The sequence below is a fragment of the Schistocerca americana genome, chromosome 9 (assembly GCF_021461395.2).
Source record: "Schistocerca americana isolate TAMUIC-IGC-003095 chromosome 9, iqSchAmer2.1, whole genome shotgun sequence".
Lineage (NCBI taxonomy): Eukaryota > Metazoa > Arthropoda > Insecta > Orthoptera > Acrididae > Schistocerca > Schistocerca americana.
Genome location: NC_060127.1, coordinates 148978336 through 149004552, shown reverse-complemented (window position 1 = coordinate 149004552; position 26217 = coordinate 148978336). Strand labels below are relative to the sequence as shown.

Genomic DNA, 26217 nt, shown 5'->3' with positions numbered 1-26217 from the left:
TCATCAGTTTCTAACTGAAGCAACAGGTCAAACTTATTTTTGACATTCACCACAAGTGGAATCTGTACCCAACCAACAACAACACATGAATTATGCTGTTTCTGGTGATTGATAAATTTTTATCGGTGATTTATGTGCAATTGTGCCTTCTTGGGAGCACATCTCAGTGCATATCTAAAAGGCTGTAGTGTTGCTGAGGCTGCATTATTAGTTCATCCTCCTCCAGACACACCTCTCTCTGTTTTGATAGACACATCATTGACTGCCAATGGATCTGTATGTGACATGAGTGGCAATCCCTGGCCTTATTCACTAAAACATTGTCACCATTGCAAACAAATTGGTCAGTGTGTCACAGCAAGCTACAAAAGTCCTGTGGCTCACATCAAAAAGTACTGGTACATGCATGAAGGTAGATATTTCATGATTAACACTGACCATAAACCATTCGTATTCACCTTCCATTAGAGGCCAGATGAGACATCACCACAACATTTGCAGGCTCTTCATCAGACAGTTCACTTCAGATGTTCAAAATGATGGTGAACGGAATGGATCAACAAATGATCTGTCTCGTATTAACGCCATTGTGAAGGCACTTGACTTCTTAGCATTTTGATATCACTCAGGAAGGAGACCACTAACCAAAGGTGTTCCTCACAGCATTGTAATGTTTACAGCTGCTACATGTTCAGACACCAGTCTCAAAGGTAGTGTGATACCGCAATGTATCCACATCACAAGCACAATTGTTTGTTACAGCAGATTTCCCCCACCAGGCAATTTCCTTTCAGTATGGCTTCTCTCCAGAATTTAGGGTTAATGTACAACTAATGGAAATGGCAATTATTTGGCCAAATATTGAGACAGATTCCAAGGCATGTGTCTGCCAGTGCAGTGCTTGCCATCACAAAAGAACAACATGGCACATTACAATCATGCTCAGTACTTTCACCTCACATACTTAAGCATTTGAGTATGTCCGTATCAACAGCACTGGACCTTAACTGTCATAAAAAAGATACCAGGATACTAGTGACAATGCCTCATTTGCCATCCCTTTTGCACTTTATCAGAATAGTGGAACAAGCTGATCTTAATTCCGCATAAGTCTAAGGTATGTAGTAAATTGAATTTGACTTTTCCTGTATACAGACAGCTGGTAGGGGTCTGTTTAAGTAAATGCTTTGTTCGTTGTATTATGCAAACACAGCAGCTGAGTTGTATAAGAGGAGCAGTGCCTTTTTTTGAAAGTATCTGGTTTTTCTTGTAATGAAATTTAGTAGTAGTAGTAGTAGTAATAGTAGTTGTTGTTGTTGTGGTCTTCAGTGTAGAGACTGATTTGATGCAGCCCTCCATGCTACTCTATCCTGTGCAAGCTTCTTCATCCCCAAGTGACTACTGCAAACGACATCCTTCTGAATCTGTTTAGTATATTCATGCCTCGGTCTCCCTCTATGATTTTTACCCTCTGCACTTCCCTCAAGTACTAAACTGATTATCCCTTGATGCCTCAGAATGTGTCCTACCAGCCGATCCCTTCTTGTGGCACAAATTCCTCTTCTCCCCAGTTCTATTCAGTACCTCCTCATTAGTTACATGCTCTATCCATCTAATCTTCAGCATTCTTCTGTAGCACCACATTTCAAAGGTTCTATTCTCTCAAGTACTAAACTGATGATCCCTTGATGCCTCAGAATGTGTCCTACCAACCGATCCCTTCTTGTGGCACAAATTCCTCTTCTCCCCAGTTCTATTCAGTACCTCCTCATTAGTTACATGCTCTATCCATCTAATATTCAGCATTCTTCTGTAGCACCACATTTCGAAAGGTTCTATTCTCTTCTTGTCTAAACTATTTATCGTCCATGTTTCACTTCCATACATGGCTACACTTGATACAAACACTTTCAGAAATGACTTCCTGACACTTAAATCTAGACTCAGTGTTAACAAATTTCTCTTCTTCAGAAACGCTTTCCTTGCCATTGCCAGTCTACATTTTATGTCCCCTCTGCTTTGACCATCATCAGTTATTTGGCTTCCCAAATAGCAAAACTCATCAACTACTTTAAGTGTCTCATTTCCTAATCTAATTCCCTCAGTATCACCTGATTTAATTCAACTACATTCCATCATCCTTAGTTTGCTTTTGTTGATGGTCATCGTATATCCTCCTTTCAAGACACTGTCCATTCCATTCAACTGGCAACAATGTTACAAGGCCAGATCAGTCAGTCATCCAGACTGTTGCCCCTGCAACTACTGAAAAGACTGCTGCCCCTCTTCAGGAACCACATGTTTGTCTGGCCTCTCAACAGGTACCACTCCGTTGTGGTTGTACCTACGGTACAGTTATCTGTATCGCTGAGGCACGCAAGCCTCCCCACCGATGCAAGGTCCATGGTTCATGGGAGAAGGGTAATGAAGTCATGTAAAATAATCTGGAAGTAATTACTAAAAATACCAGTTTCATAAGATTATGATTAGTGAGAAGTTGTAAGTACACTTTACAGAATTAGACAGCAGTAGCGTCTTCTGCCTCTTAATGTGCAACTTGACTCGTTCCATATCCTGGAAGACTCTCCTTCATGGCGAAATTTATGGAACACAATGTGAGCATGAATGAGTGAGAGAGAATGTGAGTGAGTGAGTGACTATCCTTTCTGCTGACTTTTGGTCTTGTCTCTGCTTTTACTAAATTTTCTGGCATGTTCTCTACTTACAGGTATCCACAGGGGAGAAAGAGGCAGTCACACTGTCCAGCATAATAGACAGCAAAGAAGAACCAGTAAGTGTTAGTAATCAAAATACTCATTGTAGCATTTTATTTTTGTACAATTATGACAAATGAAAGAAAGAATCCACTTCAATAAAAACTGGTATCCGTATGTAGAGCTTATGCGTAAGAAAGAAAATAATCAAATTGATAAGTTGTGAGCCATTTTATTCACATGGAACAGGCCAATTCTTAGTAGCTCTGTTATTTATGGGAAGAATTTGGTAGAAGTAATAGTTGGTGTAATATGACTACACACAGGATTGCTATGTACATAAGCTTCTTTGAGGTGAGTTTGCGGGTTGATCTGAGGCTAAGTAGAAAGACAGAAGTATCAGTGACTCAGTTTAATTGATTTTATCCACACGTTATGTTCAATAAATCCCATTTAGGAGATTCTTCAGAGATGTTGCACAAGTCGTGTTACACAATATAGGCAGAAGCAAACGCTTATGTAAAGTGTACTAACGACAAATCTACTCATTGATAATTATGGGAATTGTGTCCAGATAAGTTTGTGAGAGTGTGTGCGTACACGTGCATGCGCACACAGGGAGAGCCACCTTTTGCAGTGCAGGGGGAGGAAGATAATCAGTGCAGTTCTGATAGGTAGTGACAGGGATGTGGAGCCACACTAATTCCAGTGCTGTGCTATCTCTGCTAGGTTTCTCGGTTGAGGATCCATGTCGTGAACAGCCTGATCGAAGTGGTCACACAGATTCTCGACTAGGTTCAAAACCGGGGAGTTTGGTGGTCTTCAAACCATGCACGTACACTGCGATCTATGTGACACATTACATTGTCCAGCAGGTGGATGGCATCTTGCTGGGAGGGGGGGAACTGCGTGCAGAGGTGCACAAGGATAGGTGCATACTTGTGTTGATCCATTGTGCCTTCCGTAATAATGAGATCACCCAGGGTATGCCATGAAAACATTTCGCAGACCATAATTCTCCCTCCTCTGGCCTGACAACGAATGTTGCAGGGCCATACATGCCAATGAGCATCAGTCCATTGGAGAATGAAATATGATTCATCTGAAAAGGCCACATGCTGCCACTCAGTGGATGTTGAGTTGCTGTACTGGAATGTAAATGTCAGCCTTTGTTGGCAATGAAAAACAGTCAGCATGGACGCACGACCCAGGCATCTGCTGCAGAGGTCCATACACAGCAATGTTCACTGAACGGTTGTTGAGCACACACTGTTGTTAGCCCCTTGGTTAGTCTGGGTGGTCAGTCACTCAGCAGTTCCACATCTACGAGGGCTATCCACAAATTAGATTACGTTTTGGAATTAAAAATAAATAAAGTGTTGGAATTTTTTTTTATTATACAGGGTGTTACAAAAAGGTACGGCCAAACTTTCTGGAAACATTCCTCACACACAAATAAAGAAAAGATGTTATGTGGACATGTGTCCGGAAACACTTAATCTCCGTGTTAGAGCTCATTTTAGTTTGTTCTTCCACCTACACTCAATGGAGCACGTTATCATGATTTCGTACGGGATACTCTACCTGTGCTGCTAGAACATGTGCCTTTACAAGTACGACACAACATGTGGTTCATGAGCGATGGAGCTCCTGCACATTTCAGTCGAAGTGTTCGTACGCTTCTCAACAACAGATTTAGTGACCGATGGATTGGTAGAGGTCGACCAATTCCATGGCCTCCACACTCTCCTGACCTCAACCCTCATGACTTTCATTTGTGGGGGCATTTGAAAGCTCTTGTCTACGAAACCGCGGTACAAAATGTAGAGACTCTTCGTGCTCGTATTGTGGACGGCTGTGATACAATACGCCGTACTCCAGGGCTGCATCAGGGATTCCATGCGACGGAGGGTGGATGCATGTATCCTCGCTAACGGCGGACATTTTGAACATTTCCTGTAACAAAGTGTTTGAAGTCACGCTGGTACGTTCTGTTGCTGTGTGTTTCCATTCCATGATTAATGTGATTTGAAGAGAAGTAATAAAATGAGCTCTAACATGGAAAGTAAGCATTTTCGGACACATGTCCACATAACATATTTTCTTTCTTTGTGTGTGAGGAATGTTTCCTGAAAGTTTGGCCGTACCTTTTTGTAACACCCTGTATACAGATGAAAGCCACACTTAAATAATACTTTTCTACATAGTTGCCATTTAAATTAAGGCACTTATCGTAGCGATGGACGAGCTTGGAAATTCCTTCGTCGTAAAATTCGGCCGCCTGTGCCTTCAACCACGTGGTTACCTCTTCTTGAAGCTGTGCGTCGTCATCAAAACGCTGCATAGCCAACCACTTCTTCATTGCTGGGAATAAGTGGAAGTCGCTCGGTGGCAGGTCGGGACTGTACGGCGGATGAGGAAACAACTCCCACTTAAAAGATTCGAGAATTTCATGAGTGGCATTTGTTGTGTGGGCCCGGGCGTTGTCGTGAATCAGCAAGATCTTTGAGCCCAACTTTCCCCTGCGCTTGTTGTGTATTGCTCTTCTGAGGTTGTGCAGAGTTTGGCAATACCTTTGCGAGTTTATTGTAGTGCCTCTTTCCAGGAAATCCACAAAAATCACACCTTTTCTGTCCCAAAAGACAGTCGCCGTCACCTTCCTTGCCGACATTGTCTGCATGCATTTCTTGGGTTTTTAGGGGGAATTTGTGTGCCCCCACTGCTTTGACTACAATTTTGTCTCGCAGTTCACGTGCTTAACCCATGTTTCGTCACCAGTAGCAATGCGATCGAGTAATGAGTCACCATCTTTCTCGTAAGCATCCAAAAACGTTAACGCTGCAGCCATTCGCTGATTTTTGTGAATCTCTGTCAAGATTTTTGGTATCCATCTTGCACAAAACTTGTGGTAACCGAGCTTTTCGGTAAATGATTTCGTGCAGCAAACTTCGTGGAATTTGTGGAAAACTCATAGAGAGTTCCGTTATTGTGAAATTACGGTTTTCACGGACCACGGCATCGACTTTTTCGACAAGTTCAGCAGTCACTTTGCTGGGTCTTCCACTTCGCTCTTCGTCGTGAACGTTAGTTCGGCCATTTTTAAATTTTATGACCGATTGACGCACTCCACCTTCAGTGATTATGTTGCCCCCATACACTTCACAAAGTTGCCGATAGATTTTATCGGTGTACAGTTTTTTGCAGTCAGAAACCTTATTACAGCACGCACTTCACACTTCGCGGCATTTTCAATTAACGCTGACATTTCAAACTGTCACAGTAACTCAATGGAGTACAGCACGAACCTCTCACTAGCACGGCAGGATACCGACTGAGCGGCGGAATGCCATGACACCAAGATGGCCGCGCTAGCCCCGCCCCTAACGGACACAAATGAAAACATAATGTACTTTGTGGATAGCCCTTGCATTTGCTAATACACATCTCTGCAGCTATTGTTGGCCCTTGTCATCTGTCATCTGTGGTCTGTGGTGTACCACAGTTGTCTTGGCACCGGCATCGGATAGCGCCATTTTGCTATGCACGGTATTCTTTAACCATGGCAGCATGCGAACAGTTTACAGATTTATCCATTTTGTAAATGTTTTACCCTTGTCGTGAAAGCCAATGATCACACCCTTTAGGACATCAGATAAACTACTCCGTTTCCGCATTGTGACAACTATTACACTGTTTTCTGCATCCCCCTCACCATTTGTCATCCCCCCTCTGACATGCACTATACACCCTCCCCTGCTAGTGCTGGCATCAGTGATTGGTTATTGCACATTGACTTTGAACATAGCGATGATCACATTAATGTGACTGGACCCTGTATTTCTGAATGAGAAAATTAGTATCATCATTGGATTCAGACAAAGATACCAAAATGAATGCGCCAGATTTGGCCATCTAGAATTGTACGGTTTCGAGGCCAAATGGTGAGCGACGCAGATGCCCTGTTAGCTGGCGAGATACCCTTGCGGTGTAGGGTGGGAGGAAAATGAGCTTGCATCCCTTGGCCAGTTGTGTTTATATATCTGGAGCTTTCTGATTGCCAGCATTACTATTAACATGACAAGCTTGTTCTAAGTTATTCTCTCAGTTTGTGATTCTGGTTTTATTCATATACTATTGATGATTTTTTTTGGCCTTACATAAACACACACACACACACACACACACACACACACACAGAGAGAGAGAGAGAGAGAGAGAGAGAGAGGGCTTCGGATGGTGGAACTGAACTAACAACGTCACTCACGGTCTGTCACCCAGATGTTGTTCATGCGCACTTCTACCTTATTTAAGATCTACAGTTGCCTTCTTGTGTGTTCTTGATGCAATGGACCTGCTAAGAAGTGCCACAACTTGTAGCTTTGGACCGATTTCACTTTTGCGAGCATTCTCAAAAATTTTAGAAAAAGTAATGTACAGGCAACTTCTCAACCATCTGACCACAAGTAACATATTATCAAGAACACAGTTTGGATTTCTGAAGGGTTCTGATATCGAAAAGGCTATTTACGCCTACAGTGAAAATGTACTTAATTCATTAAATAACAAGTTACAAGCAGCAGGTATTTTCTGTGATTTGTCAAAGGCATTCGATTGTGTAAACCACAACATCCTTTTAAATAAATTAGAATTCTATGGTGTCACAGACAGTGCTGCAAAATGGTTCAAGTCATACCTCACTAACAGGAAACAAAGGGTGTCAGTGCAAGGGACTAGTGAATTAAGTCATCATCAGAATGGGAAGAAATTACATGTGGTGTCCCACAAGGATCCATCTTAGGGACATTGCTTTTTCTTGTGTACATTAATGATCTCTCATCAGTTACACTGCCAGAATCAGAGTTCGTTTTGTTTGCAGGTGAGACAAGTATTGCAATAAATAGTTTGTCGAGTGTAGTTCTAGAAAGATCTGCTAATATTTTCATAGATATTAATAAATGGTTTAAAGCCAACTCACTGACATTAAACTTCGAAAAGACTCACTATATGCAATTCATAACCTGTAAGAGGTTTCCACCTAGCATATGCATAAAGTACGAAGAAGAGCAGATAGAAGAGATTGACAGTCTTAAATTCCTGGGGTTACAACTTGATAATAAATTCAGTTGGGAGGAGCACACCACAGAACTGCAGAAACGCCTTAACAAGTCTGTATTTGCAATTCGAGTGTTAGCAGACATAGGCGACATAAAAGTGAAAAAGCTTGCATACTTTGCTTACTTTCATTCCATAATGTCATATGGTATAATATTTTGGGGTAACTCTTCAAGTCAAACAAAAGTTTTCAGAGTCCAAAAGCGTGTAATATGTATTATTTGTGGAGTAAATTCACGGACATCTTGTAGAAACCTCTTCAAAGAACTGGGCATACTAACTACTGCCTCTCAGTATATTCACTCCTTAATGAAATTTGCCCTAAATAATATATCTCTTTTTACAACAAACAGCTCAGTTCATACATACAATACCAGGAACAAAAATGATCTGCACAAGGACTTATAAGCACTCACTTTAGCTCAAAAAGGGTTCCACTACTCAGGAACACTCATCTTCAATAATCTGCCAGCAAACATAAAAAATTTAGTTACAAATAAAGATCAGTTTAAAAGGAGCCTGAAAGACTTACTAGTGGCCAACTTCTTCTACTCCATTGACGAATTTTTTAATAGAAACAAATGATGTATTGTATATGTTCCACATCCACGAGGATCTCAACACGGCTCTATGGAATGAAAAACTAATCTAATCTAATCCAAAACTTCTTCGCCGTCTGAAGAGTGTCGAGGACTGTAAGAGAGCTCACATCTACACCAACTTGCTACAGAATGACATAACTGTTTTTTTAGGGGACTCTTCTGTATTTGGCTGTTCTCGTATTTGACTTTAACAAAGTTAGGTGACAAATCTCTCATTACTCAAAACAACATATTTGAAGTGAATCTCAGAAAAGAACTTAAGAGAACGACATTTCTCCTCAGCTTCTTTTAGCTGTTTTGTGGTGTTGTCCTTGTATGCAGCTCCTCTTGTTCTCTGCATAAGCGACCCTTTCACAGTTGGTTGAGGAGTTCAGTTGATGATGTGCCTTGGTGATGTTTTGGGCTCACGTGTCTTGTTCCGGTTCTGAACATTGACAAACCCTTCATGTGCACAGTAAAAATTCTCTACATGCTAACTATCTAAACAAGGTTTTTTTATATATATGTGAACATCTTTCATGTGATTATGAGGAATAGGTGGAACAACCTGTTACACTACATACATTTAATCTTTCTGTTAATTATATTTCAACAAGGACGATCCATTATATTATTCACACAGCCACATGACTTCCTTTATCCTATTACTTAAGTTGTAACATTCAATATTAATTTATCTCATCTTCACCCTTTATTATTGACCATGGTATCTTTTCCATTCTTGTACTTAGGATCCGTCTGTTCTTGTGTTGCTGTTAAGAATGATTGCAGCACAGTTCTAATATCTACCTAATAATTTTGGAGATTTCAGTAGTATTAATAACAAGAATATTATCTTGAAAAAAGTATATAATACATAAACTCATTTACAAGACGATTTTGTTTCAGTAGAAAATAGCTGAACTAAGAATCGTGATCAGCAAGAATGACAAAACGTTAATTAAAAGTCTGTTTTGCTGTACAAGCTTTAGTTGTTTGTCTCTGTGATTTAGAATGCAGCACATATCTAAGGCAGACTGGCACTCCACAAAGTAATTGTTTCTGTGTCCAAGCATGAATCTCCTCTCGTGAAGTTGCTGCAGTCGCAATCCCACATCGAAGACGTGCGTCATCCTTTGATAGAGTTCAGTGTGTGCAAATCAAAATCACAATTCCACACAATATCTGTACATTTACCTACAACATCTTATTTTATAATTCTTTTTTGTGAGTATCATTTGTCAGTAAAAAGATGTAGGGATCAATCCTCTGGAATGATACACATAACTACATATCTTGTGTCACCTGTCATTTATTGCCGTATCAAGTACTTTAACCATTTTCTTTCTCTCTTGTTGCCCATCTGTGTCTTCTATTACAGTTCCTATCTCCCCTTTGTCATGCACACATTACCACCCATCACTAGCATGATTTTGCTGGACTTTGTTGCATGCTGTCTCTTGAGTCACAGGCCATTTTGACAGCAGTGCTCATTATCCACCAAGTTACTGAACAGCAGGATTTCAGTTTAACCTGATTTGATCCGCTCGACTCCTCTCCCACCATTTGTTCCTATCATTGTGTGACATGATCTCTGCAGACCAATATTACCTACAACTTTTAGATGTAAATGATCTTCTGTTGCCTTCTGGAGAAGAATTCACAGTTTGCACCCCCCCTCCCCCCCCCCCCCCCACCCCCCTGCACCCCTCTCGACAAATGTAACTTGTCATTATCCTCCTTTTGACATGCCACTGATTATAATAGTATGAAATATTTGTATATAAAAATAACAATATTAGTAATAGTAAAAATAATAGAATGTAACATAATTGGATAGATAAAAAAATCTGCTCACCGAGAACTACAATGGCAACATTCTCATACTTTGACATGCTCATAATTCATACAATATAAAATTGAAGAGTGAACTTATCATTAGTGCATCTCACTTAGCGATATTCTAATGGTTTGACGACACGAGAAGTTGACTTTACCACATCTCATACAAACATTTAAACTTCAGCAAACCAACTTAGTCATCAAGCATTAGACTCAATTAAACACATTCATAATTGCATTGGCTTGACAACCAAATAATTTGTGAACATCACATGCATCTTGCCTTGTACAGAGCTAAGACATGAAGTAAGTTAAATGTCTGTAGTCAATTGTTTGTTTTTATTTTTTACAATAATCACATTCACTAACACAGCAAAGAACAGGATGTAATTACTCTGTGTTCTTTCACACAGCATCTGTGGTGCTAGCGGCAAACACTTGTCGTCATCAGTGGTTTGCCACTCATACAGTCTTCTCATAACAAACTTCCAACCTGCACACAGAAACAGGTGGTGCAGTAGATACGCTTCCACTCTCCCACTTATATTTAAAATATCATGTGTTCGAGACAGTAGATGGATGAGTGGTTCTAGAATTTATGCGGAAATTCGCGAAGCACTACAATATGACTACATACAGTTGTTATTATTTTAAAACAATGAAAAATCCAGGATGAAATAATGACAGTATTATGAAATGTGCCTGTCTGCAACTTAACATTTCCATTGTGTGGTGAATAGCAATGTATCCTTTTCATAATATTAGTATTATTGTGTTAATTTTAATGTCCAGCCAACCTGCTAGATTTTAGCAGTGTATGCTTAAATGAACATTTAGACTGGAATCCAAATTTTCCATTTGATAGGTTGTTATATACTCACTTGAAAGTGGCTACAGAGTAGCGGAGAATCCAGAATAGTAGGGCATTTTGATCCAACTAATGGGAGCCACTATGGCAGATTGTTGTCATTCAGAGATGTTGCCGCCCAAACAGTAGCGGAAATAGGATGGGCGAGGGGGAGGGTATCACATCGGTTACCAGGAGTGTCACAGTTTCAGCTAAAGCTGTGAGGGAGTTATGCAACTGTTGTGGGTATTAATGAAAGCATTCAACAGCTATAAGTGCCAGTGAATCAGACACGATGAAGAATAAGATTTATTTTGTTGGTGATGCTGGACATATGAAGTTCCTTGGCTTGATTGAGACAACAGGGATTTGTGCATCCTCAAAGTGCTCTGCCAGTAATGCAACTAAAATATTTCCAGTTCTTTCTCCCTGATAGCCATTAACTTCTGATGCTGAGGGGAGAATGATTGGAAAGGTGCATTTTATTATTCTAAATGAAAATAAGTGAGGATTACATTGATATAAGTTTGTAGGCTTCAACAGCTAGTGTTATTTCGAATAAAATAATTGCAGTTATTAGGTCGTGTCACTATAAAACATTGAAGTGATCAAGTAGCTGATGTTTTCACCAACTTTGATGTGGTCCTCGTCAGGGCTGTTAACTGGTGGATAGTGGTGACTGTCTTCAGCAGTAAACTGCCATGAAGAGGACTTCTGCAAAGTTGGTCAAAAGATCAGCAGTTCAGTTGCTTGAATGCTTTATAATGATGTGGTCCAATACCCAAAATTATTTTGTTCAAAAAAGGATTGCATTGTTTGTGGTAGGTCAACTGAGAATAATGGAAGGAAGGAGAGTCAATTTCTGAGTGTGAGACATGCAGTAGGAACTGTGGACTTCATCTAGAAAAGTGCTTTAATCCCTTAATGCCACGTGTTGCGCATTTGCATCATACCAGTGCTTTGCTAGTAATTGGAAGATTAACTGTTTCTCAACACTGGTGCCAGTAGATGCTGATGCTTCATGAAGCTGCATTCTCCTGAGTGTTTTGGGTATCTCTAAAGCACCACAATGTTTGATTTCCATCTTTCATCTATAAATTTATTCAGTGCCATGGAGAAGCATTGTGAGAAGTGCCATGCAGAAGCATTGTAAAAAGGTGAATAAAACCAACAATAGATATTAAAATTTTCTGGTGGGCTCAGTTTTATATCTTTCTCCTATAAAACAGCCCTAGTCATGATGATGAATCCACAAACCTATTTTCCATCTATAAGGAGTAACATACACGGAGAAGGGGACAATGCAACCATCAATGACTGTAGAGTAATTAGTGAAGTCCAAACCAACAGACACCCGTTAACATGGCTTGAGGTAGAAACAGCATTAAAGAGTGTGTGGAATGGAAAGTTGACAGGCTTTGATGGTCTCAGATCAGACATAATGAAGGCAACTGGAATATGAGGCTTAATTTGGCTGTATAAAGTGTTTCAGTGAAGAAACTAAAATCGCAGAAGATTGGAGTAAAAGAGACAGCATGTCTGTGTTCAAATAGGGTAATCGAAGAAAATTTGGAAATTTTGCTGCTCTCACACACCCTGAAGCTGTTAGAAAAGATAATAGAAATGAGACTTAGAAAGATAGTAGAACCTTTGCTTGAGGAAAAGCAATATGGATTAGGAAAGATTGAGGTACTATGGATCTAATTTTTTCCTATAAGAGTACTGGCAGAAAAGTGATGGGAATATGGAAGAAATCTTGTGATTGTGATTGTATTTGTGGACATTGAAAAAGGGTGTGACATTGTTCCTCGAAACAAGATATGGGAATGTTTGGAAGACCTAAAGGTGCCAAAGTATGTAATTGAAAATGTCAAGATGTTATACAAAAAGTGTTACAGCTGTGTCCAGATAGGAAATGGACAATCAGAAAGGTTTGAAACAAAGAGAGGTGTCCAACAAGGAAGTACCCTGTCACCATTCCTGTTTTTAATAGTAATGGAGAAGATCATAAAATCTATCAAGAAAATAGACAGCAAACCAGATGCCCTGGTTTTTGCTGATGGTTTAATGGTATGGGGAGAGACAGAAGCTGAAGCACAGAAAAAACTTAATGACTGGAACAACACATTCAGAAATTTCAGACTAAAAATAAGTGAAACAAAGACTGTAGAAATGACCATCAACAGGCAAGGAACAACCTCAAATATATTTGTAGAAGGAGTCGAAGTAGAACCTGTTTCCCATTTCAAGTATCTAGGAAGCATGATCTCGAAAGACAGTACGATTAAGTGGGAAGTACTCAGCAGGACACGGAAAGCATCCAGTTTTTACAGTCAATCTTCTCTGGAATGATAAAATGCCACGAAAAGCAAAAGCAACCATGTACCACACCTATTTTGTACCAATCCTTACATATGGTTTAGAAACATGTACCCTACTAAACGAGCTGCACGGGGTAGCCATGCGGTCTGAGGCATCTTGTCACAGTCCACTTGGCCCCCCCGATCCGTTTTTCAAGCACTCCCTCGGGCATGGATGTGTGTGTGTCGTCCTCAGCGTAAGTCAGGTTAAGTAGTGTGTAAGCTTAGAGACCGATGACCTCAGCAGTTTGGTCCCATAAGACCTTACCACAAATTTCCAGTTTCCCTACTAAACAAAGACCTCAGCAGAATTCAGGTGATAGAAATGAGATTTATTAGAACCATGAATCAAACAACTAGAAAGGACAAAACAAAGAATGAGATGAGTAGAAAAGTAGCTGGTACTGAGGTTCCTGTTACCAGTGTCATAAAGATACACAGGCGTAAATGGTATGAGCACATAATTGAGAAAGACCTGCCAAAAAGTATTTCGACATGGACCTCGTAGGAAGAAGATCATGAGGAAGAGGAGGAAGGACAGAAATGGGAAGCTGTCATGGAACAGAAGATGTAGGAAGACAGGAGGAGATGGTGAGTGCTTGTACACCAAACCTGCAAAACTGGAGTTGGAAAATGATGATGATGATGAGTAGGAGGAGGAGGAGGAAGAAAAGAAGGTCTCAATATATGATGTTGGGAGAAAAACTGGGTTGGAAATGGTTGAGGAGCAATGTTCATAGATCCTAAGAAATTATTGAGAGTTCTGTCTGGGGAAATGAGGTTTGCATATATACATGCTAGTCTCCAAAATTTTAGGAATGTGCTCATCTGTAACAGTTTATGATTAAAAAGAAAGGTAAACCAGAAAGTATTGATCAGGGATACTGGGCTGGAGACTTGACTTTCATGGGCAATGCCAAAATCAAATGAGCTAGCCAGACACAATTTGTGACCTGCCCTCCCAACTCAAATTCTGCCAGTATCTCTTCTGCTTGCTAATTTTACAGAAGTACTCCTAGTAATCGTCAAGCAGTGAGGGTAGATTATTAGCCATGCCCAGTATGCTCAGTAGGTAAGAGTATTACTCGCAAAGGACCAGGTCCCAAGTTTGAGCCCCATGGCAGCATGTAGTTTTAATCCTCCAGTAAGTTTCAAAACAGTACACGCTTTACTGCTGAGTAAAAAGTTCATTCACTGGCAGACATAATAAATAAAATGTCATTGATGTCAGCTCAATTATAGAGTTCATGAAGGGTAGAATAATACACTGACTGACAAAAAAAGTCAAGCACCCAGAAGAGGAGGAGGAAGCGAAATAAAATTTCACGAATTTAGAGGCTCTGTGGTGTATTTACGTGATTACTAAATTGTGTCAAATTTACAAAGAACTTGGGAGTAGGAGCCCACTTATTGGTGTGATACTGAATACCCTCCGGCCTTGATGCATGTAATGTTTTAGGTGGGATGGGTGCCATTTAACCGATGTACAACTATTGTATGAGGTGTGTTCAAAAGTAAGGTGACTTTACATTTTTATGAAAAATATTTATTTATTCATCAATATTCATGTTTTCCCCTTCATAGTAATCCCCCTCATATACAATACACTTGTGCCAACACCTCTTCCAATCTTCGATGCACTTCTCATAAGAGCTTTTTGGTACAGCCTTGAGTACTTCTAGTGATGCAGTTTTTATTCCCTCAATTGTTGAAAATCTTCATCCTTTTGTTGGTCTCTTCAGTTTCGGGAACAGTAAAAAGTTTCAGGGGGCCAAATCTGGTGAATATGGTGGCTGAGGCATGATTATCATGTTGTTTTTGGCCAAAAAATCTCTCACAAGCAGTGATGAATGAACAGGTGCATTATCGTGATGCAAAAGCCAGGAATTGTTTTCCACAATTCCGGATGTTTTTTGCTTATTGCTTGTCGCAAATGACACATAACATCAAGGTAATATTCCTTATTGACTGTACAACCTTGAGGCAAAAATTCATGATGCACTGCGCCATGGTAATAGAAGAAAGAAAGAAAAAAAAAAAAAACAGTTAGCAAAACTTTGACATTTGATCGAACTGAGCATGCTTTTTTTGGTCTTGGGTCTCCAGGATGCTTCCATTGGGATGACAGGGCTTTGGTTTCGACCTTATAACCATAAACCCATGTTTCGTCACCAGTTATGACCCTTTTGGGCAAATGCTCGTGCAACGGTTCTTCTGATCAAAATTGAGAAGTTTTGGAACAAACTTCGCTGACACACATCTCATGCCAAAAACATAAAAAAAAATTGCATGACAAGAGCTGACCGATATGCCAACATCCTCAGCAACTTCTTTTATGGTAATTTGACAATTTTCCAAAACAATTTTCTTCATAGCTTTGACATTATCGTCTGTTGTTGATGTGCTGGAGCGTCCAGAGCAAGGTTCATCATTGGCATCTTCTCGGCCATGTTTGAAGAACTTGTACCACTTGTAAACAATATTTTTTACTTAGAGCAGACTCACCGTATGCCACTGTCAACAATTCAAGTGTTTTAGAGCACTTCATTCCATTTTTCGCACAAAATTTGATGCAAATTCTTTGCTCCTTTTTTTTTCTTTTTGATAAAAGTCTGAAATCGCCGAACACACTAAAACACATCTAACCTTTCTATCCGTCAAAAACGAACGAAGTATGCTGTACACTTGAAAATGTGAACATATATTTGGGACATGTGTGTGTAAAAAAAGAAGAAGAAAAAGAAGGAGGAGGAGGAGGAGGGAGAGAGAGAGAGAGAGAGAGAGAGAGAGAGAGATAATCGAATGTATGTTGCCCGCGCAATTTGAAAAGTTACCTTACTTTTTGAAGGGGTTACAGTATGCTTCGTGGACAATACAGTGATCCTCCCTTGTGGTGGTCAGATGTGGCCGACCAAAACTGTGACGGCAAGTACGCCTGTCGCATTCTGGAGGGCGATGGTTCAAAGCCGTGTCCGGTCATCCTGATTTAGGTTTTCTGTGATTTCCCTAAATCACTTCAGGCAAGTTCAGGGATGGTTCTTGAAATAGCATCGCTAACTTCCTTCCCCATCTGTCCCTAATCCGATGGGACTGATGACCTCGCTGACAAACAAACAAGTATGCCTGTCCACACATTCTCATGCAGTCAAACGTCAGACCACTGTCACTTCTGAATACTGCCACAAATCTGGTTGTTGCATGATTCGACTAGCTGGCCAAGTGGAGTCCCACAATGAGGCCTCTTTCAGATTCTTATCAGGTGTAGAATATGTTGTCTCTCAGGAGCATGTGACTTCTGTGTGTCCTTCATAGTGATCACTCGACATCTGACACTGTTCACGCCCTTTAGTCTATGTCCTCTGTGAGCAACAGAACCAATTGACAGCATGTGACCACTTCAGGTGACAAAGCACGACTGCTGGTACAGTTACAGAAATACCCTAGGTTGGTGATGTCTGTGGCACTACTAATTGTCTGCTACAAGTCACATTGTTTTAATACAAACGTTACTGAATCTTGTCACAGGGACAGTGACAGCTCTGAGTCTCATCGGCGAAGTGCCAGATTGGATGCTATGGAATACTTATTATCCACTTTTAAGAAATCTGTTTGATGAAATAATTTGATTCTTTCAAATCTTACAGCTCATTTTCTTCACTCGCAAAAGAACTGAATGTCTTTTTGTTATTCATCATAATTACTGTGCTGCTTGAATCTAAGTAAATGACAGCGTGAAATTTTTAAACGTTTGCAGAGGTAAAAACACGTTGTGTAGACTGTGCATTTAGTTCATTTTACTGTGTGAAATGTAGCCAACAAATTGAAATTGTATTTAAAGTTGACAGATGTTGTGTACGTAGTTCTGCATAATCAGTGCGTACACAACTTTCCCACTAGAGCACACCCCGCTAAGCACAACAGTGCAGGTGCAGCGCTCATCCGTCTCCGCACTACGAGATGGCGCTGCCTTAGAGACAGACGAAATTCTGCTTCCACCGATCCGCGTATTAATATGTAATGCAGCCAATGAGATTGCTGCTAATGTAGAACCTTTTCTCCTCGCGGATCACACTCGCGCAGTGATACCTGAACGTGCGAGGTATTATAACGAGTGTACAGACCTCCGATTAATCAGTCTGCATTTGTCTGCACCTGTCTGTAACAGTCTGTACTAGTCTGTATTAGTCTGTACCGGTCTATAGTCAAGTTTCAGTGTGCGCCTAAGAAGATTATCATATGCCTGTACATAACCATGAAGATAAATGTATAGACACTTTTGTCAAGTCTCAGATATATATGTGACAATAAGATTAATGTACCAATACCAAAGGAACTTCAGATTGTCAATTGTAAATAGCATCCAGAACCAAGTTAAGTAATTTTTATGCTTGTTATTATTTTAATAAATGTGTGTGAAAATAAATCAAGTTCTGTTTAAAATTGGTCACCGTCAATCTGCTACTCTAAGCGTGCACGTGGTATTTCTATCGTCTGACCTAACGGCAGAAGATAAACGCAGCACGATAAGACCACGAGACATATTGCTGGCACTCGCCTACTTCGTTAGAGCGACAAGTCAAATAATCCGATGGTGTGTGTACCGGAGGTCTTACAGTACGCACACCACAACAGCAAATTGATATCTCCTTTCACTCTATCCATCTGCCGGATGGGCAGCACGTGGTGTGCCCAGTTCTTTCCCTGCGCATTGTCATCGAAAAATTGTCGAATCTCATAAACAGTTTGAGATATCGAAACTAGGTTTTGCGCGACAGCGAAGAGGATGTGTTTTGTCATATGATTAAAACTTGAAATATTTTGGTCAGATGTTTGAGCAGAGCTAAAACAAGAATGCCCATAAATTACTCAATGGGTTTTTATCCAAATTTTCACAGCCAAACAGAGATCAAGAAATGGCCAAATGGGGTATCAAATTGACCAGCGTGAGACCTAGTTTTGCAAACAAATATTGAACTACTTGAAAGTAATTAGGGTAATTAAAAAAAACTTAGTGAGTTGAGGGAAAATTAGAATATTTCACGAACAGCTACTGCTAGCTAGGCAAATGAAGTGTCAAAAAGTTCATCTCTTCAAGGTCTAGCCATTTTACAAATAAAATGATACATGGATGTGGTACTTAACTGTCAAAAATGCTTCCTTCAAATCAAATACTAAATTTAGGATGTTTCAGGAACATAAGATGCTAGGAAGGCAAATGTGGTGTCAGTAAGATCAAGCTTTCTAAATAAAACTTGGAAATAAAAATAAAAATTAAAATAAATGAAAAAGAAATTGGTCAAATGTTTTGTGAAATGATTTGCTTAAAAGCAATAAAATAAGATTAGGGGAACATTTGAGGCACCTGTGAATGGTGCTTGAAATTGAGTGCAGCAAATGACATGTGGTTTAGGTTTCCCTAATCTCTTTTATTTAATACTTTTACAGAAATCATACCACAAAACGTTTGACCTTTCATTTTAAAAAAAAATATGATTTATGTATGCAGACTATTTATATTAATTGAAACACTTGACTTTAACATTGATAGCTGATGAATTACGTTCCTAACAATAAAGTATCAGTAAAATTTCATGATTGGTCAATGTATTATATAAGGAATTTAATGTGTGTGATATACCCGGGATAGATGCATATACGCCTAAAGATCAATTACTTTGGCAGTACCTAAAAAATAAACTTTGAGATGCAGTGTAAAAAGTATAGATAAAACTTAATGCACTGAACAGATGATAGGATTGTAGTTGAGTCAATTAAATTATAAGAAGTAGGCAGGTCCGAAACCGGAACCCACGATGACTCAGATTACTAGCCAGATACTTCTATACCACAGACACTTTGTGGGAAAAGTATTGCATTTATCAGCTGTTAAAAGTTTGTGTTCACATAGGAAGCACTCTTCTTTAATTCATTGATGAGCTAGTCATAAGTATTTCTGCTCATCCGTGTATATTCAAAGAATTTGTCTCGTGGTCTTTGCAGCTGATATAAATTATGCAATTCTCCATGAAGATTTATGCTCAACATTCCTTTACTTACTAAGGAAAATTGCCAAACTGCTGCATATTTTGAATAGTAATTTTATTTATACAACCAGTACTGGCATATCAGTAATTCCATTTTCAGGCTCTTGTGCACTCCATGTACAACCATATGTATTGAACCTTGAATACTGGAGCCATCAATATCTGGATTCCATGAATTTGTCTCTTGAGTGTTCACTTCATTCAAAGACTTGTTGTCAAGTCTTCAAAGTAAAGACCCAAAAGATGAATTCATAGGATTCAGATATTGATGACCACAGTATGCAAGGATAGATATATTTGGTTGTCTGTACATGGAGTGCATAGAGGTCTGAAGAAGTCATTACTGAAATGCTGAAACTGGTTGTCTAAGTAAAATAACTGCCCAAAACACATGGCTGTTTGGTGATTTTCCTTGGGAAATATTTGACCGCTCACTATCCATATTCCACAATGGGTTAACAGATACATTTCTTTATTGCTTTATTTTATTAAGTAAAGTTAATTTTGTTGCCTTACTCTTAAGCTACAATATTCTACAGTTTGTGGGCATCATTTTATAGAAACAGCTGGTCAGCTCCAGTAGCCTATCTTATAGCAGGAATTTGTTGCTCGCACACAGGACAACTTGGGATGTTGCCTGATGCTGTTGCTTGTAGCTGGAATGTCACAAATCCAGATGTTGCGCTGTTGCTCGTTCACTTCTGTCACTAATGTTTGATGTGGCCTTATATACTCTATTAGGTTCTACCTGCCACAGAGAACTGCAACTGATTTATATGCATACTGATTGTGTGTATGTGTACGAAGTTACATTGATATCTGTCCGTGTGTTCTGAGTGCTTCACTTTTTTTGCCAGGCAGTGTAATGTGAGCTGGATTTCATTTCTCACTTCTTGATGAGTAAATGTAGCTGGTATTTACAGTAAAAGTCATTCTTTTGTTAAATACTGTTGTCTCTCATCAGTTATATTTTTATATCTGTGAAATTATATATTTATGATCTCCTTTCTGTTCCTCAGTTAAATGGTCATGTTAATGTACATTATAAAACAAATTACAACTCAAAATGTAGTCACAATAAATTCTATAGCCAAACATATTGTTAACTTGTTCCATACTTTGAGGGCACAGCTACTGAAAGAATTGCCTACACAAAGTGTGGGCCTGAGTTTGAGTTTCTGCGTAGCTATAATCTGTTAGTAAGTTTCAGTACAATATGTGTACCACTGCAGAGAAAAGGTGTCATATTATCAGATAATATGTCTTAGATGTATGCAACTTCAGTTAGTTTAGTATTTGTAAAAGTTTCCTATATGCAGAAAACAGTTTATTGATGTAGCAGAAATTAATGTTACTGCACAGTTATTCCATTCTTCTTACCAGTGTCTTATCAGACTTTAGGCACACTGCACTGATGTTAGTGGAAATACAAATATGGGGCATTTTTTGTGAAGCAGTGTGTACACCTGAATGGGAATGGGAAGCCGAAGTCACTTGATCTGATCAGTGAAAGCATAGTGGGGTGAGTCATGGACAAAGTCTCACACACATTCAGCCACTGTCATCTGCTAGCATTGTTGGGCCAAAGTGCCCAGAGATGGCACACTCTCTCTCTCTCTCTCTCTCTCTCTCTCTCTCTAATCATACAAACAACGATATGTAAAATTGGAGTGTATTTAAGTAGAACAATTCTTCTTCAAAATGTGGAGTCAGTAACAAATAAAATACAGCAATTTGGATTTCAGTGTTTAAACAGCACAGTAGTTTCTTCACAGGATGTGTTGTAGGGAGACGGAAAACCACTATATAGTATTAGCCTCATATTGAAAAGCTGACTGTTGTTGTAGGGCTTCCTCAAAGTATGGGGTGTTATGTTCAGAAATTTGTAACTAACAAAATTTTTTCTGTAAATATGAATCTGTGTGGACTCACTGTGTTTTCTTACTCTGCAGATATTAACCTACCAGCAACCAGAAACTGAACAGATCTGCATTAAAGAAGAAAATGTTGTAAGTATACCAGTTATTTGTGCCTGTAAGTGCTAGCATTTTGCACAGAGTTTTTAACTAAATTAAATTAATAGTATTACACTGACAATCAGTTTCTACATCGTGTCAGTGTTGAGAGAGAGAGACTAGAGATTAATTGAGTCGGAAAAAAAGTAAGATATCATGTGTCACCAATTGTAAGACTTAAGATCTTGGACTGCAGCATTAATGTTTGTACACACAGTTCATATGAAGTGTTCAGAAATTCCGATTACAAACGTCTAGGACTTGTAGAGGGGAGTGAGTACATAATACTTTTAATAAGAACCTACATCCAGAAAAATTATTCGTCAGTGTACAGAGCATTGAAATTATAGGTGGGCTCTAAAGTGCATACCTGAGGAGCAATGAGCACTTGTTCAATAAAGGAGATGCATTTCATAGTAGTGAAGATGAACAATTACTCACTGCTCCTCAGGTATACACTTTACAGCCCACGTTTACTAGACATTGTTTCTTGTTTTGGTTTATATTACCACCTCTAAAAGTTGTGTACCCTACATTCTTAACAACAACAGTTGTGTTACATGTATTCCACTGTCAGAGCTATCAAAACAGTTTTCGCTTGTAATTTTTGACTTGTTCATTTCTGGACCAGGGACCCTATTCCTAAACTTGATACATTTATCCATCTCCATCGTCCAAGAAAGTTTGTAATGTCATCATGGAATCACTCTGTATAAAAGACTTACATGAATTTACGGGCACCAGCGACTATAACTTAACACTCGGACACTCTGTAGCATCGATGGATCACATTTCCAAACATGGGTTCCTATTCAAAGTTATTATGTACTCGGTCCCCTCTACAAGTTCTAGAAGCTTGTAATGGAAATTTCGGAAGTGCCTGTAGATCCTCCACTTGGGGGAGTTGGACAAAATAAATGTATATCCACCTAAGGCAATGTTGGGCTACTCATAACACCTTTAGTACATTGGGATCATGCACCTAATTCCTGAATGGTTGTACGAGTGCACTGTGACAAAACGACTCACACCCTGGGCTATGGCTAATGATGTTTGGTAAAAGGCTCCATTACAAAACTCGTAATTATCAACAAAACCTTAAATATGCCTGGGATTTAAAAAAAAAATCTTTTACTTAAAATGTTGATATTTGACCTTAGAGGTGCTGTTTCATTTTCATTTTATTTCCTTCTTGTTTTCCTATGTCTTTCATCAGTTGAATCTTTCTGACTGCTCCTACACTGTAAAGGCCTTTGTTTTGTCCAAAGTGCAACTTGTTCCCTCTCCTTTCTTCATTTCTCAGGATAGAACAATTATGATTTTATCACTCAGTTTATTTCAAGCGGTATCTTTCTTCTTAATCAGTGAAACATTTGTTTATTAAGGCACTTCTTTGCCACATCGGCCTTTCACACTTGATTTTTAATAAATGGAACAGTGCTCAACTGATTAAAAAATATGAGGGGCATTCAGTTTTGGTTGAAAAAATGTGTAATTTATTTGTGGGACGTCATGGAATATTCCTGCTTCATGAAGCTCTGATTGTTGGTGGCCTTGTATGTAGCCTTCAAAATAGCATCTGCAACAGAGGTGTGTTCCAAGCAGAAAGCTGCCATTGGGGTTCTTTTGGTGCAAAAGCAGAGCCTCGCAGATGTTCATAGGTGCTTGCAGAATGTCTGTGGAGACCTGGCAGTGAACAAAAGCACAGTCAGTTGTTGAGTGAGGTGCCTGTCATCATTGCAGCAAAGTCGTGTAAACCTGTCCGATCTTCCATGTGCCAGCTGGGTGCACACAGCTGTGACTCCTGCAATGTTGCATTGCATGGACACCTTCAGAATGCAAATAAACTTCCCTTCTGCATTACAATGCAAGGCATTACAAAGTCTGTGCACCCGAGAGGAGATCACAAAATTTAATTGGACTGTTCTTCCTCATCTACCCTACAGTCAGAGTATCACACCTTCTGACTTCTATCTGTTTGCCCCAATTAAGGATGCACTCTGTGGGAAGCAATATGTGGATGATTTGGAAGTTATTGATGCAGCAAGAAGTTGGCTCCAATTTCAACCAGTGGAGTGGTACTATGTGGGATCCAGACCCTTCCAGGAAGGCAGTAGTGTGAGGCTGTTGCATTAAATGGAGATTACATTGAAAAGTAGGGTTTTGTAGCAAAAACAGTGGGGAATACTATGGTCTATTGGAAGCCTAAGTAAAACCAACCTGCTTTCAGAAAAAAAGTGTTGCATTACTTTTTGAACATCCCTCATGTTGACAATGACACGCCATAATTCTTAGATGACAGACAGGAATAAGAAATCTTTAAGGAGTTTCACTGTGGTTCTAAAGACAGTATAGTGAAGGCCCAAACAGCAGTGTAATGCTCATATTTTTGTGACAAGATTGGCATCTGGTACTGAGTATGCGTTACCACCCTTTGCAGCCTGATGGTTTCTGAAATAAAATTAGCAAACAACTTCCAACTCATATGCTAGATAACATACACGCTTTCTAAATAATGCAGTAACTTGTATGTGAAAGCGTGACTCACTCAATTATTGGTGACATCAGCACATATAGAACATAATCTTTTACTGTCAGAAATATATTTACAACTGTGGCCAACCAGCTACAACCATATTGATCATTTTATTTAATCGTATGGCTAGGGTCCCCATCTGGCAGACTGTTCGCCAGGTGCCGGTCTTTAAATTTGACGCCACTTCGGTGACCTACAGTCGATGAGGATGATAGGATGATGATGATGAAGCACAACACCCAGTCCCTGGGTGGAGAAAATTCCCCAACCTAGCCAGGAATCGAACCCGGGCCCAGAGGATTGACAATCCATCATGCTGACCATTCAGCTACCGAGGGTGCTGAGTGCACCAACCCCGCTTAAAAAGCATGATAACCAAGGTCCCGCAATCATGGTTAAAAGTAAATAGCATTTAAAATGTTCCTGCAGTGCACCAACGTTAATCTCTGGTCAGCAAACCATTGTCAGCCAAGCGTGCATTTGACCACAGTAAACTCTGCACATTTCAATGGAACTTGCCTTGGCGACACAAAGATTTTTAGTAAACATCAAATTGCACAAATAATCACTGGTGTCAAATTCTCTCTCTGCTATGTTTTCTGTCGACAAGCAGAAGTGTATATATGTACATTGGTACCTATTTTCAATCTGTTCCTTTTTTTGGAAAATAATGGAGAATAAAAGAACAACACCGAATTTCTCGAAGTACGAGATAGATGTACTTCTTGAACTGGTGGGTGCAAATGCATCCGGTCTTGAAAATAAGAAAACTGACAGCTGCAGCTTAAAAGGAAAACGGGCAATGTGGTCCCATGTGGAGGCGCAATTTAATTCTACTCCTGGTAAGTTAATAACTTTTCTGGGTTCATCGTAAGCGTAGGATACGGCACACTCTGGCTTTTAGTTTGAAATTTGAAAGTGTTATTGGCGTACCACTGAAACACATGATACGGCTATGTACATTTACGGTTGTAATTGTTTTGTTTGTTTTAAATTTACAATCCAATGCCGTGCCACTGTTAACTAAATATTATGTGAGTAACAGGAGCTTTCTTGTTGAAAATTGTGAACATACATTTCTCAGTTAGCCCTGTGCCGTATTCTTCATATATGCCTATACCACTTTCTTTTTAATGAACTTATTTGTAAACAACGGCCATATATAGATCTTAGATTTTTATTGCAGTTATAAGTTAAGAGTCTTAGAATGCAAAATGGACTTATGAATGTAAATAACATAAGAATTAATTTATGGTACTTCAAACTACAACATTTATTTAATTTCAGGTGTGACAAAAAGATCCTGTGACAGGCTGAAAACCTGTTACGAAAATATGAAAAGAAGACTTCAGAAAGATCTTGCAGAAGAAGAGGTGGAAGTGTATAAAACAGGTTGGGGGGAAGCCTACCCAAAAAACCAACAAATGCATATGATTCTGATGCACAGTTTAGTATGACTGTGGATGTTGTTAACATAGAGTGCAGTGCTGTGCAGTGAGAACACACCATCTGCTTCAGTTGTCGAGTTAGCAGAGTGCACACAACCTAGCACTTCCCACACACCTGACGTAATACACAGTAAAGAGACATCAAAGAATGTTCTGGTGGCTGTCACCCAGCTGCAGACTGTTTCACAGTCTCCTGATCCACCCAAAGAAAACATTTTCACATCGAAAAATACATGGCATCATCGCAGGATGCCTGCAAAACCGGGGCCATCAGGTTCGGGAACAGTAATTGAAAATGTGTGCAAGAAGAGAGTGGAACTACTGGAGGCCCAATTACACATAATGAAGGCTGAACATAAGAAGGAGCTGAGGATTAAAAATTTAAAGATTCTGGCCCTAAAAGAAAAACTAAAATATTGGAAGAAGAAAAATGCCAGTAACATGATTTTTTTCCTATGATAGTGAATTTTTGTAATTTTTTCTGCTGTTTTGTATTCTAGCTAATGTATCAAAGTTATCTCACAGGTGAAACTGTTTCTGTGTTTGTCCCATTAGTGATGACTGCTACTATCCTAATTATTGTCTGTCTAATATCTGCTTATAGCTTACTTGGTCTGGACTAATTTTCATCTAATCACTTGAAATTAGAATTACTTCATAAATAAAAACAGGTTAGCGATACTGCTGTGTGTGCCATTTTTCTAGCAATACTCTGCAC

At 39.4% G+C, this 26217-nt stretch overlaps 1 long non-coding RNA gene across 1 annotated transcript; it reads left to right on the top strand.

The window, feature by feature from the left end:
* Positions 1 to 2302: 2302 nt before the first annotated feature.
* Positions 2303 to 26217, top strand: LOC124551306. Its single transcript, XR_006967808.1, has 3 exons — positions 2303 to 2791; positions 21453 to 21509; positions 25339 to 26217. It is a non-coding gene; the product is annotated as an uncharacterized LOC124551306 (long non-coding RNA).